General features: G+C 47.4%; 1 long non-coding RNA gene across 1 annotated transcript in view; it reads right to left on the reverse strand.

Annotated features, from left to right (window-relative positions):
• Positions 1 to 119: 119 nt before the first annotated feature.
• The window catches only part of LOC115096083, a 28,690-nt gene continuing 14,424 nt past the window's right edge, over positions 120 to 14,385 (reverse strand). The window contains exon 3 of the long non-coding RNA XR_003857952.1: positions 120 to 1,366. This is a non-coding gene — a long non-coding RNA (uncharacterized LOC115096083). The remainder of the gene's footprint in view (positions 1,367 to 14,385) is intronic.

The raw sequence follows: 14,385 nt of genomic DNA on the forward strand, positions 1-14,385 counted from the left end.
GATAGAAAGGAGCCCTCTCCGGTCTCGGTACATTGTGATTAGTGAGCTGTGATGGAGCTCCCTCATTCTGCTGTGAGCTGTGCGTTGTGTGCCAACAAACCACACGTGGACCACGTGGGCAGGGTCCAAAATAAAGCTTTACTGATAGTTTTGTTGAATTGCACAATGAAATATGGTAAATCACACACCACAGTCTCTGCAGTTTCTCTCAGAAGTACAGATCTTTTCTCCTCTATCTGTTCATTAGTCTTTATTAGGCCAGGAACCCATCCACACTTCTGGATTAGATTGTGCAGGGGTCTCTCTGGGCTAGGCCCCCCCTTGGATGGTCGGGAAACCCCTCCTGATGGCACAGAGTTAATGCCTCGATCCCTCAGGGCTCTTTGTGGATGCCAGATGGGTGTCCTCCCTTGGATGTAGATCTTTTACTCACAGTTAGTAGATTAATCTTCTGGTGGGATCCCTGGTGGTAGGAATCCTTGTGGACTGCAGTTCTTGCCAGTCCCCTTGATGGGCAGGAAGAGGGGCAGAAAAACACTTCCTCCCAGATGTTGGAAAACAAATTTTCTTCCCCAGCTTAGGAATCTGCTGCAATGGGTCACCCCCTTTGTTGGGGCAGATATTCCCTAAACACTGGGCGCTTTCAGCCCAGGGTTCCCCATTCCCTGGGCTTCAGAAAGGTGCAGGCCTCTAGCAGGGCTCCTCTAAATAAAAGTTCAAAAATCCAAAAAATAAGTCCCAGAGCAGCCACTCTGCACCTCGTGGGGAGAGTACAGCAGCAGAGCCCATTTGGCTTATCCTGGAAGGTCTCAGACGGTTTCTGAGGCTTCAGGTGGGCCAAAAATTCAGTTTAGGAAAATGTAACCTCTCTCTCTGACTTCCAAATAATACTGCTCCCAGAGCCTATTGCAGAGCTCTGCTATAAAACCTCAGGACCAGGGGTATCCATTACAGCTCCACCAATGGGAGGGCTGCCATGATGGATACTCCCCTAATTATTTCCCTAATTGCACTAGGCTGTTGCAGGACCTATTAGTAACCCAAAGGTGGTCTGAGTTACATAAGGTCAATGTGCTTTTTTAAACTTCCAGTGCATTAGCGTAGCATTAGCTTGCTGCATCGAGAGTTAAAAAATTGTTTTCATCTGAGTTAAAAAAAAATGTTCAACCGTGGGTTTTAATGCCCAGATTTCTGCATTGGCTTGTGAGAAAGGTAGTAGGAGCTCCAGGCAGCTGCTTCCTGAGGGGTCTCAGAGAGACAAGTGAACACTTTTAGTTGAGAACTGTTTTCTGCAGAGTTTCAGAGAGATAGGCAAGAGGTGCAGCAGACTTTGCTGACAGTTTTGTAGGCATACAAATAAGTGCAACTGCAAAAACAAACAGAGCATTTCCAATTAAACAGAGGCAATGTAAGCAGATAATATTACAGAAAACTGGAAATCAGTGAGCTGGCCCCCACATGAAAGAAGCAGTATTAGAAACATAAACAGAGGTGGAGCTTACCGTAATAAAGTCATACAATTTTTAGTGAAGCCCACAATGCAATTTCTAACATTTCCAAATCTGATCATATTTCAAATGTTGGCCTTTCAAATCAAAGCTTAAATTTTCAATATCAGCAATATCACGAATTTGGGCATGCCTGTAACCCATGCTGGGATTTGACTTTCAGCTGTTTTAATGTCGGGTCTCAGACAAGTAACAGCGAGTTGCTGTCTGTAATGTTGAGTTTTCACAAGTGAGGTCAGATTACACAAAATTCAAAGCTTCCTGCCCTAAACTTGAACAATCAAAGCAAAGGTAACGTTCTGTGTTGACACAAAATGTAATTGCAAAATTCAGATCTATTTCAATACAACCACTAGGTGGCAGCATAACACACAAACACAAGAAGTTCTGTTTATATGTGACAAAACTGAGCCATTTTGGGACACGCTTAAAACCAGTCAACAATTCATATGTTGCAATGTAGCCAGGCATGATCAGAGCTCCATAGAGTTACCATAAAGACCAGAATTTAAAAATAAAATAGATCTACATTTGTTGTGCAATACAATTATATTAAGTGCAAATATATATACTGAAATTTCTATTGTGTCACTCATCCCTGCTGGACTCCATACAGAATTATTTCCTTCTTCCAAGACTGCTTACCCTTAAGCAATGTCTCAATCCAATTGTTATGGTTTATTTCTATTTGCATTCATTTTATAACCCTTTTCCAGCTATAGCTAAAAGCAGTTTACAGCAGTAAAAAAAACACAATACATTATTAAATCATCAACAATCATAGGACTATAATAAACAGCTCACCAGAGGCATCCACAAGACAGGCCAATAACATAAAACACAATCTAGAAAACATAGATCTTATTGGAGCATGAAATGGAGACCGGAGTAAACTGAAATAAAGTCACTGAACTGCCACAAATGGATTGAAGAAAAGAGCTGGAATATAACAACCCTCTGTCCTTGTTTTTCTGTCTGACTTGGGGATAATCACTTTATCTCCCCAGGCTTCCAAAAAACAGAAACACAAATAAAGTGCTTTTCATATTCTGGCTTTATTGGTCAACAGATTAAAAAAAAAAGTCCTAAGCTGTTGTATGGGATGTAGATGAAATTGTGCTTTGTGTGTCTGGAAATACATTTTTTTTTCTACAACAGAATCTAAATCTTAAGGGGTCCATATTCAGTAGGTGCAGAGCTGATATGATTAACTAGTTAACTTCATCCGATTATGTGGATATTCAGTCATACTCTTTGGGGTAGATTTTAAAAAATTGCGCGATCGCGTACTTTTGTTCGCGCACCAGGCGCGAACAAAAGTACGCTGGATTTTATAAGATGCGCGCGTAGCCGCGCGTATCTTATAAAATCCGGGGTGGGCACGCGCAAGGGGGTGCACATTTGTGCAACCTGCGCACGCTGAGCCCAGCGCGGGCTGCCTGTTCCCTCCGAGGCCGCTCCGATTTCGGAGCGGCCTCGGAGGGAACTTTCCTTCGCCCTCCCCCCACCTTCCCCTCCCTTCCCCTACCTAACCCACCCCCCGGCCCTATCTAACCCCCCCCTTACCTTTGTTGGCAGATTTACGCCTGCTAAAAGCAGACGTAAATCTGTGCGCGCCAGCAAGTTGCTGGCGCGCCGTCACCCAACCCAGGGGCTCGTCCGGAAGCCTCGACCAGCTGAGACGAGACTCCAATGACGTAATACAATGAGCATCAAATGAGAAATAGTCGGATGTGCTTTGGACTTGGTGACGTGATAAGGCCATGATTTCTGTATTAGCAATATTCAGAACTAATTTATTGTAATGGAGCCATTTTTGAATGGTCGTCAAGCAGTGGGAGAGAAATAATTCAGTAAGGGCCCATAATTCTTTCAGGGTAAAAAAGAATTGGATTTCATCAGCATAGAGCTTATAATGAACTCCAAGGCTAGAAAGAGTTCGACATAAGTGCATAGAGATTAAATAAAGCAGCAGAGAGGGAAGATCCTTAGGGAACCCCAGAGGAAAGGGTTAAGGACGATGAAGTAGTAGATTATCCTAGCTCCTTAGAAGAAATATTTAACAAGGAAACACTCTAGGGGTGGGAGGAAGGGTGGGGGGAGGGATTAAACAGCAGAGATAAAGCAAACAACATTGGGGATATTTACAATAGAAAGTTAGATTAAATTAGACTTGGCCAAAGCAGGAGATCAGAAGCAGTGCTGGAACCAGGTGAGCTGTCCTAGAAGTTTATGTGGAACTGCACTTTATTAGTGTTTGGCTTAATTACCCCTCACTGATTGTACCACACCCAGAAAGTCTGGTGGGTAGAGTCCTGTGTTCCCCTTTTAAAAACACACATGGGTTTAAAAACAAATGACTAGCAAAATATTATATTACCACAGCTCACCAGACGGGTAGTAAGAACCTGCAGAAATAAGACATTTTTTTATTCTGCCATACACAAGACAGAAGTAGAACAGGAGAATTAAGCAAAGTCTATTAGAAAACAATAATCCTGCCCACCACAAAGCTGTTGACCCTTGTATCTTCTCCACTGCGGTTTCATCTCTCCTTTCCTCCACAACTTTGTCTGAATCTGTTGATCAAGCAGTTTCTTTTTACAACACTATACTCTTTTCAGTCATAGACACTCTTGCCCCTCCTCTTACCAGTCCTGTGATGCGCACTAAACCCCAGCCTTGGCTCACCCCCAGAATTCGCCTACCTGCATTCCTGTGTCCGCTCTGCAGACCATCTCTGGCTAAAATCCTGTGCACATGCAGACTTTATACACTTCAAATTCATGCTGACCACTTTCCAGCCTGCTATTGCACTTGCCAAACAAGACTGCTATGTCCATCTGACAAACTCTCTTACATCCAACCTCGCCTTTTTTTTCCACACTCATTTCCCTCTTCAAACTTCCCTCACCTCCCTCCTCCACTTCTCTCTCTGCCCAGACTATGGCTACCTACTTCATTGACAAGATTCACAATGGCCCAGCACCACCGGGTGTGGAAACCGTGCAATTGCACAGGGCAGCACACCCAGAGGAGCGGCATATGGAGCAGGGAGAGACCCGCATGGCACCAGTGGACTCCAATCCACTGGCAGCAGAAGACGCAGGTGTTGCGTCCATCAGTCTCAGACGGCTTCGACCCTTGTGCCTCACCTTTTTTTCTGCTCTCCCCGCTGGCTTTGGGAAGATGGCTGCCGCTGCGTCTGCAAGCCACGTCCTCCGGCGTCCCCGGAACGGCTATGGTAAAGCCTCATGCTATGTTTCTCCTAAGGGCTTCCTAGGGTGCATGCGCACTCACGCCACCTACGTCTTTATCCATGTCATGGCAGGAATCTCGGGGATGTCCCTCCCGAGTGACGTCACGCCATCTGGGTATTTAGCCTACGCTTGTTTGCTAGCTCGTTGACTTAGCAAGGATTGGACTTGTCCGGTCTATGCTGCTCTGCCGCTTCCTTGCTGCCGCTGGAAGCCCTCTCTGCCCTTCAGGGTATACTCTAACCTGGGTACCCACTCCTCGGGGGCCCTCTGCTTTCTTTCAGGTGCCTTACTGGGATCAGGTACTCGCTCCTCGAGGGCCTGCTCTCCCTGCCTTGGTGCCTGTAACCATCTACTTCTGCCTGATGGAATCATCTACCTTACAGCTGCCATCTAGTGAGTAATCTAATTCTCAGTCTGTCTCATCTACAGCTCTGCCGTGCTGGGAAACCTACACCTGGATCTCCCTATACCATCTTGGTGAGACGGGTTCCCTCTGCCGCAGGTCCCTGGACTCCTACCTCTGGATCAACTCACTACTGCCACCTCTTGTGGTACACATCAGCTGTACAATATAAGATAAAAACTCTGTGTTTGTGCATCCTGAGCCTAGCCCAGTTCTGTGACTCCCCACGGGGCTCCTCCCTGTGGGCGTGGTCATCTCCCACAGTACCCGAGAATCCATCCAAACACCTCGAAACCATAACAGCAGGAGGCCTGCACGCCACATCCCTGTCCTGCAGTTTCTCATGTGCCAGTCCCGTGGTATTCAACCCTCACGGTGCCAGCACTTTCTCTATGCTCATACTGCGATGTGCTAGCACCGTGAGGGTTGAATACCACTGTGCTGGCATGGAGAAGGAGCCACAGAATGGCTGCTCTCCCAACTGAAAGAGATACATCTCCATGCAGCAGCAGCAGAGGAAGAATAAGAGGCCCCATGGACCCTGCCTGCCTGGGGAAAAGGCACAAGGTGAGTTTTCTTGGGGATTTGTTTGGTCCCATTTGTGAGATTCATGTTATTCTGAATGATTCAGAAACAAGAAAAATGGAAAAAAATCAAAATTGAGCAGGGAAAATACAAAAACACTTTTTTTATGATGTAGAATCAGTTGCAGGAGAGGCGGCAAGTAAAGGTCAAATGGATGCATATATGTGTGTGTGAATGGGAGCCTGCCTGGGATGGGTGTGTGTGTGTATGGGAGCCTGCCTGGGATGGGTGTGTGTGTATGGGAGCCTGCCTGGGATGGGTGTGTGTGTGTATGGGAGCCTGCCTGGGATGGGTGGGTATTTGTGAATGGAAGCCTGCATGGACTGGGTGTGTGTGTGTATGGGTGGGTGGATGTGAACGTGAGCCTGACTGGTATGGGTGGGAATGGGTGGGGTGTACATGCTCACGCATGCATGCATAGGAGCCTTCCTGGGATGAGTGGGATGTGTGTGTGAATGGGAGCCTGCCTGGGATGGGCGTGTGTGTATGGAAGCCTGCCTGAGATGGGTGGGTATTTGTGAATGGAAGCCTGCATGGACTGGGTGGGTGTGTGTATGGGTGGGAGAATGGGAACCTTCCTGGGATGAGTGGGATGTGTGAGAATGGGAACCTGCCTGGGATGGGGGTGTGTGAGAATGGGAACCTTCCTGGGATGAGTGGGAGGGATGTGTGTGAGAATGGGAACCTGCCTGGGATGGGTGTGTGTGTGAATGGGAGCCTGCCAGAGTTTTGGGTGGATGTAAATGGGAAACTGCATGAGTAGAGATCAGGACCACTGCAGGGTCTGTGAGCTTAGACTGACATTCATTACTATGCTGCTGCCACTTGCAGATCATAGTCAGGTTCGGGACCAGCCATGAGAGGAAGGGTGGCTTGAATGTACATAGGGTGATTGCCACTGATCTTCTCCCTTCATTCTCTGCTGAACCTAAGAGAAAACATTTGCCCCTGTCAGCAGCCTGCTCTCTCTTCCCACCATTTATCATCTACTTTTGCCCCAGGGTCACAAGGAGAATGTTGCTGCTGACCCTGACTAGAGGGGTATTTAGAAGTAGGACTGTTTGAAGGGAGGGATCAGATACAGGAGGGGTTTGAAAATGGATCAGCAGGAGAGAGATTGGCTGTGGAAGATCAGGGGGTGGGGGGTATATATGAGAGGAGCCAGGGTGAGAGAGAATCAACTGGGAGGGAAGTGAGAGAAAGATTGGAGAAGAGGAGGCGAGGCTCAAAGGTGAGAGAAAGGGGATGGGTGATGGAGTGAGAAGCAGGGAATGTCAGAGTGAGAAGGAAGGGATGACGGAGTCAATTGGAAGTTATAAAAATGGCTGGGAGGTGAGGAAAGCAGTTGGGATGATATGAAAAAGGTTGGATAGGATGAGAGAGGGGATGAGCTGGGAAGGCGAGAGGAGATGGAGGATTTGAAAGGTGCCCAGCTAGAGGGCAGAGGTTGAGAGAGGAGGTCCTTTGGAAGGGATAGAGGTTGAGAGAAAGGATTGACTGGAGAGGGTGGAGTGATTGCTGGAGGGGGACTGTACTGCTAATTTGTTTTTGTTGTCCTCTGGGGTCATGTGAATTTTCAAATGCTAAAATGGGGTCACAGAGGGTCTTTTACTTTTGTGAACCACTGAAGACAAGCTTAAGGGAATAGCAAAGCTTATCCCAAGCTTCAGAAACTGGCATGGAGCCCCTTCCACTAGACATCTACATGCCAAGCTCCTCAGCTCCTGCACGCAAGTTCCACTTTGCACTGCTGCTGTTCTGATGGTTACCAAGACGGATATAACAACTCTTCCCCACCCCATTAAAATGAACTGACCTACCTTTCTTTGCTGAACAATGTAATTCATATTTTGGGAGTAGATTTTCGCTCCTGTTTAACTTCTTATTGTATTGTCTTTCATTATTACAATAAAGCCTGTCTGAAACTTAAAATAAAAAAATGAACTGAATGCTGGAGCAGCCCAAGCCAATATTTCAGAGGACCTGACGTACCAATTGCTAAAAGTAATGCCAGAGCACTGTGTAACCTGTTGAACTGAGCGGCAAGACTTCCGAATTCCATTCAGTAGGCCAGACATACTATCATGTATGTGCGTAAAAATACCCGCTATTTATTTATTTATTTAACTTTATGATCCGTCTATGCAACAGAACTCAAGACGAAGAAGAGTATGCGCCAATAAAATACAATACAGGTAACATCGTTAAAAAAACCCCTAAAAACAATATAATAGCATATAATTAAAAATAATCATAACACAATAATAATTTAAAAAAATCAAGTAGACAGTAAGCAGACAAAATTTGTCCACCATTATGGATTCCTAATTTTACAGAGGAATTTTTCAAAATAGAAATGGTTCTTTACTGCAGTAATGCTTCATAATTTAAATCTTATTGGCTTATAGAAGTTTGTGCTAACTCAGTAGCCTTTGGTTAATGTGCTAGAGACTGTCTCTACCACAGACTAAATAAAAGGTCAGAAGACCTAGCAAGGCTGCAAACCACAAGAGGCAAAAGAACGCATGGCCAGAATATGCTGCTTTCTTTCACAGCATTAGCAGTTGTTTGGGGATGTTTTGGCCCAGCAGCAACTAGGCTACCTTGCGCCAAACATGTGGTTGCTTTCTCTCGAAAGCAGCTGTTTCTAAAACAATAGTTTATTTAATCCAGGATGCAGTCAACATTTAGAAGCAAACGATGAGGCGCTGACCTTCCATGGGCCCCTGCAAGCAGGCTGTTATTGGCGTAACACCATTTCCAGTTGTTGTTACACAGTCAGTTGATCTACTGCAATTCCTTGGATATATCAAAGAGGTGAATGAACAATCCTAAAGCAAATGTTCCCAAGAGAAGCTATGTTTCTACATATCCAGCACCTCTTGTGGCAGATCCACCTCTGGTTTCTTAAGACACTACCATATTGTACAAATATTTCCTGGGTTTTCAGTCCGGCCCTAGAAGAGATCTGGCATAAACAGGTGCACGCCGTTTCTGCCACTATCTACAAGAGCCTAGCATATTAGGTTGGGTTTAGAAGAAGAAGAATTGCAGACAAGGTACAGGATCTGGAGAATATGTCAGAGATCTGCTTGGCAGGATTCTGAGGTAAGGAAGGCCCAGATGCCAGATATTACCTTTAGTGCCAGATTGTGTTATGAACTCCTCTAAATATAAAGCAGACCTGCCTGCCACTAGCTAGAGATAGTTGGGAAACCATGTAAACACTATTTGCTTTTATCCCCTGCTTTCCCAGCTGCCCCGAACAAGAACAAATTCAACTCCTTAAAATCTCAGCTCCTTTCCCTCTTCCCTGTCCCAGAATTTACCAAGCTAAAAAGGGTCAGGTAGCCAAGATATTTGCAGCACTGTGAAATGTTTTCAACAAGACAATTCGCTCCCTACAATTCACTTGCCAGGCTGTGTAATCTTCGCTAGATGAATCCATACCCCAAGGCTCTTTAATGTTATTTAATGTGCAGAAGCTGGATGTGTCGAGGCGTGTGTCCCTTGCTCGTAGAAATAGCCTCACTTTTCCCATTTGCCTCCTCTTTCCTTCTACTCCAGATGATTGTCTCTGCCTCACAGAAAAGATTTGGCAGATACAGGAGGAGATTTAGGATTTTGCTCAGGGGGGGGGCATTACTGTATATGCAACTCATTGCCTTTGGGCTTGATTGTAAGAGACACGAACCCACAATAATCCCTAGCTGAGGGCCGCAAGCCTCACAGAGCTGTGCCCCTTCCGTTGGCCTGGGTGGCAAAGAAAAAGCAGCAGCGTGAAAAACGAAACCTGCTCAGGAAGGTTTATCGCCGCCACCCCGCACGACCAGACATCTCTTGGCCGGAAATGTGCGGAGGGAGGGTCTTGCAATAAGGAAGCGTCAGGTGGGTCACTGGACTTCACATTTAATGCAAAGCAAATGTAAAGCAAACTCTTTCCTCTATAAAAGTGTCTAATCATTTTCTAAGGCCAACAGGCGTTACTTGCGTCAAGCGGCCATTTATCCAATAAGACTCGTCCATGCTCCAGTGACAGAAAGCCTGTGTGTTTCCTTGCTGGAAGGTAGAAAGTGTAATTTAATATGGTTTTCTAACAGGAGCTATGAAGCTAATTAGAGTTGTTTTTGCACTAAAAGTTAAAATACCACAATTACTGTTCCTGAGGAAAGATGTTTGGTCTTACGCAGCTGTCGTTTGGCACATTGCCTCACTGCCATATGGGAAGCAGAATCCACCAAAGTAAACACTCGCAACCTTTCTTCTCCGACTGTGCCCGACTCATTTCTGTGGTGCCAGCTAGGAACGCTGTGTAATAGATGAGGAAAAGGCTGTATTCGCTAGCTGGGAAGGTGAGTGGGAGGGAATGCTCGCCGGTCATCATCTGCTGGAGCTTTCAAGGGGAAGGGACAGTGGGAAGGCCAGCGGTCTTTCGCATACCATGCGGCCTTCACAGGACGCCATCCCAGTTCCTGTCAGGTCCAGAGCTGTTCCCCGTACCATCATGCACAAATCACACACAGAAAGATGTCATGGAATGAGCATGGAAAAGACTTCCTTGTTTCCTTGCTGTACTATAGATCTGGTCTGATTTCACACATGGAAAGTCTTTTAATGATATGTATCCACCATAACTTAACTTACAACAAGCATCCTATTTTGTTGAGCTGGTAGACCCTTGAACTGAGGGGGATTTGGCGCTACCTGTGGGGAGGAGCCCCCACCGTTGGCAGGTGGAGCCCAGCTGGAGCTGCGCCTCTGCCAGCCCACGTTCCCCATAGGTTGAGCCCTCGGGTGCTGGGGCCGACGGGTCTTAGGTGGGGGCCCTGTAGTGACCAAAATTCAGTCAGGCGGGACGCGCTGCAGGCCAGCACGCTGAGGAGGCAGCGGAAGGACAGACCAGGGACAGGTTGAGATCAGAGAAAGCGGAGCTCAGCAACGCCGGGGTCCAGGCAGTGGTCAAAGTGAAGTACATGCAGCATCGGAATCAGGACCAGGGTCAAAGCCAGACGAGGAGGAAGGAGACGAAGACCTCCGGGACATGAAGGGACGCCGAAGACAGATGAGAAGAAACTGACCACAGACGAAGAACAGCTGGGTGATGGGAACCTCGGTCAGAAGACACAGACTCAGGAACAACAGCGAAGCAGGAACTAGGAACCGAAGACAGGAGTGGAGGCAATCCACTACCCCGTGAGGAGTCGATCCATTGCCATAGAGAGGGAGAACTGCCAAGGTGGTCTTTTATAGGCCGCTGGCGGTGACCTCATCTTTGTGCGCCTTAGATGTTTTCCCACCACGGGCCCTTTAAGAGGGATGGCGTCGGTGCGTGTGCGCCCCTAGGGGAGTCCTAGGACAGGAGCGGCGTCGGTGGCATGGTTGGGCCTGCTGCGCGGCCAGAGAACTCAGCCCGGTAGCGGGGAGAGAAGTGGGGGAGACCGGCTGAGCCTGGCGAAACGCCGTGTACCCATAGGGAGGCCTCCTCCAGTGTCGGGGCTGGAGGTATGTGCGGTGGTGTGCGGGACGGGCCCTCGGACCACCTTTCTTGTAAGTGAAAACTACGCAGTGTTAGACAGCAATAGCACCACCTAAAACTTACTACTCAGTGTTGTGAATTTTGATATATTATCTGTTGTAAACTGTGAGGTTTGGGCGGACCCTTGGACACTATGGCAGCTGACCACGCCCACGGGGGTAAGTCCCGTGAGGGGCCACAGGTCAGGCTTAGCTCAGGACACACAAACACAGAGTTTGATCTTTTATTAGACAATGTGATGAAGCCACCAGAGGTGGCAGTAGTGAGCAGCAGAAGTAGCCCGGCTGGGCTGGTATCCCTCAGGCGCTGGAACAGCGACTCCTCTGGTAGCAGTGCTGTAGTGGAACGAACCGAGAGAATGAGTATAGTGGAGAATATACAAGACCCCAGTATGGAGATCCCCAGGGTAGGGAGAGCAGACCCTCGAGGAGCGAGTATCTGAACCCTGAGAGCTGGGAGGCTTGCAGATGATGTACTCATGTAATGGTTCCACGGAGATGGCACTGGGGCTGGAACGGAGGCAGGCCCTCGAGGAGCGAGTACCTGATCCCTGAGAGCTGAGAGGCTTGAAGGTAATGCACTCACACAGCGGTTCCATGTAGGAGATGGCACCAGGGCTGGAACGGAGGCCCTCGAAGAGCGAGTACCTGGTTCCAGGGAACAGCTCTGAGGTGAAGATGGTGGTATTCACTGGTGTTGAAGATAGGAATCCTTCCAGGCAGAAGAGAAGGTAGGAGCAGGCAGCGAGTCAGGGAACATGGGCCCTCGAGGAGTGAGTACCTGTTTCCTGATAGTGACCTGGAAAGCAATGAGGCACCCGAGGAGCGGGTACCTCGTTAGCGTTAGAGAGTCCGAGATTGGAGAGGCAGAGTAGCTGGGTACGGAGAGCGAATCCCATCCGTAGGATTCCCGTAGAATTACCCTTGCTAACTCAAAGGCTAGCAAACATTGTAGGCTTTAAATATGCGGGCATCATGACGTCATCACGGGGGGACGCCCCAGAGGTACGCGCCAAGTAGGAAATAAGAAGAAGGGCTGCGCAGCGTGCACGCCCTATGGTACAAGCTGAGCATGGCGGGAGGCAGCACCCAAGCCGGTCTGGGGATGCCAGAAAGGACGACAGGCAGACGCCGCGGCAGTCAGGTGTCCATCCGCAGCATGAGGAGAGCAAACAAAGAGAGGTAGGCGGAGTGAAGCCGTCGGAAAGGGACGGTTGCAACATTATCATCACCATATTTATATTATGCAATAACCTTTAGTGTACAAGTTAAAGCCCTTGTGGGCTAGACAGAAAAGCCTTACCATGCATGTTAAAGTGGTCTGGAAAGATGTTAGCATGAGCATGCTAAAATCTGCAGAGTAAATACTGCAATATGCTCACCCTCCACACTGTTTAGCGAGTGCTTGCTAGCTGGATGCTATTTAATACCTGCCTCAGACTGGTGTTTACTTACTAATGAGACCGCACATTGAATACTGTGTACAATTCTGGTCGCTGCATCTCAAAAAGATATAGTTGCGATGGAGAAGGTACAGAGAAGGGCAAGCAAAATGATAAAGGGGATGGAACAACTCCCCTCTGAGGAAAGGCTGAAGAGGCTGAAGAGGTTAGGGCTGTTCAGCTTGGAGAAGAGACGGCTGAGGGAGGATATGATAGAGGTCTTTAAAATCATGAGAGGCCTTGAATGAGTAGATGTGAATCGGTTATTTACACTTTCGGATAATAGAAGGACTAGGGGGCATTCCATGAAGTTAGCAAGTAGCACATTTAAGATTAATCGGAGAAAATTCTTTTTCACTCAATGCACAATTAAGCTCTGGAATAGGTTGCCAGAGGATGTGGTTAGTGCAGTTAGTGTAGCTGGGTTCAAAAAAGGTTTGGATAAGTTCTTGGAGGAGAAGTCCATTAACTGCGATTAATTAAGTAGACTTAGGGAATGGCCTTTGCTATTACTGGCATCAGTAGCATGGGATAGACTTAGGTTTTGTGTACTTGCCAGGTTCTTGTGCCTGGTTTGGCCACTGTTGGAAACAGGATGCTGGGCTTGATGGACCCTTGGTCTGACCCAGCATGGCAATTTCTTATGTTCTTATGTTCTAATATGAGCATGTTACTTACCGAAAGGAAGCTAAACAGACAACAGAGAATGCTTTTGAGAGGGCTCAGTTCACTTGAGTCTGAAATGAAGGCCATGGGCAGGAGATGACCCGGTACAGCCTTACCCATATTCCCATGGAGGGGAGAACATTTGACCACACTTGTCTTTGGCAAAACAAAACACACTTTTTGCATAAATTCTTATATACATATAAATGTTCATATGACAAATATGTCTTCTTAAACCAAACCGCGACACGTCACAAAGGCTCTTCAAGCATTGCTGGCACCTCACAATACACAACTGACAGAGATGTCATACCGATGTGGAAACGGAAAGGTACTGGAATGATTCTCGAGATCACTCCACTATCATTGCTGGGGTTAGTCTGGCCACTGAGCACTGCTGGCGTTTAAACATCTGTCCATGACATTTTGTTTTTTTTGGGGGGGGGGGGGGGGGGGGGCTTCCAAGAGAATTTCCTCCGGCAAGAAATGAATAGCCAGTGGCCCCTTCATTCCTTCTCCCCAAATACACAAAGAAAGCTTTCACGGGGCACCAGCAGTACAGGAGAGACAAGGGAGTGAGTGGCAGAGAAAAAGGAGGCATGAGATACACTGACACACACCTGAGCGCTTAAACAATAAATGCACCTTTTTTTTTTTTCTAACAAGGTAAAAGCATTTCCAGGCAAAAGGTGAGCAGAGACTCTCGTTGACACTGTTGCTGTGGCCAAACACCACTGTCGGTGAGCAGTCTCTTGAAGGTGAAGGGCAGTCTAAGCTGCGGATGTTTTTCTGAGTTCACCACTTCTTTTGGTTTGAGTGCAGAGCCCCTTTTCTGTGAGCCTGGAGGCCGTAGCAGACGGTGTGGTACAGACATTGCGGTGTCCACACTACAGAATGGCTGTACGAGGTGATGGGTGAGTCAGGATAGTCAGATTCTGTCCTGGGTCTCCCTTTTTTTATGCTATTTGTCCCCAGCCTTGTCCTCT

Source organism: Rhinatrema bivittatum, chromosome 7, assembly GCF_901001135.1.
Source record: "Rhinatrema bivittatum chromosome 7, aRhiBiv1.1, whole genome shotgun sequence".
Taxonomy (NCBI): Eukaryota; Metazoa; Chordata; class Amphibia; order Gymnophiona; family Rhinatrematidae; genus Rhinatrema; species Rhinatrema bivittatum.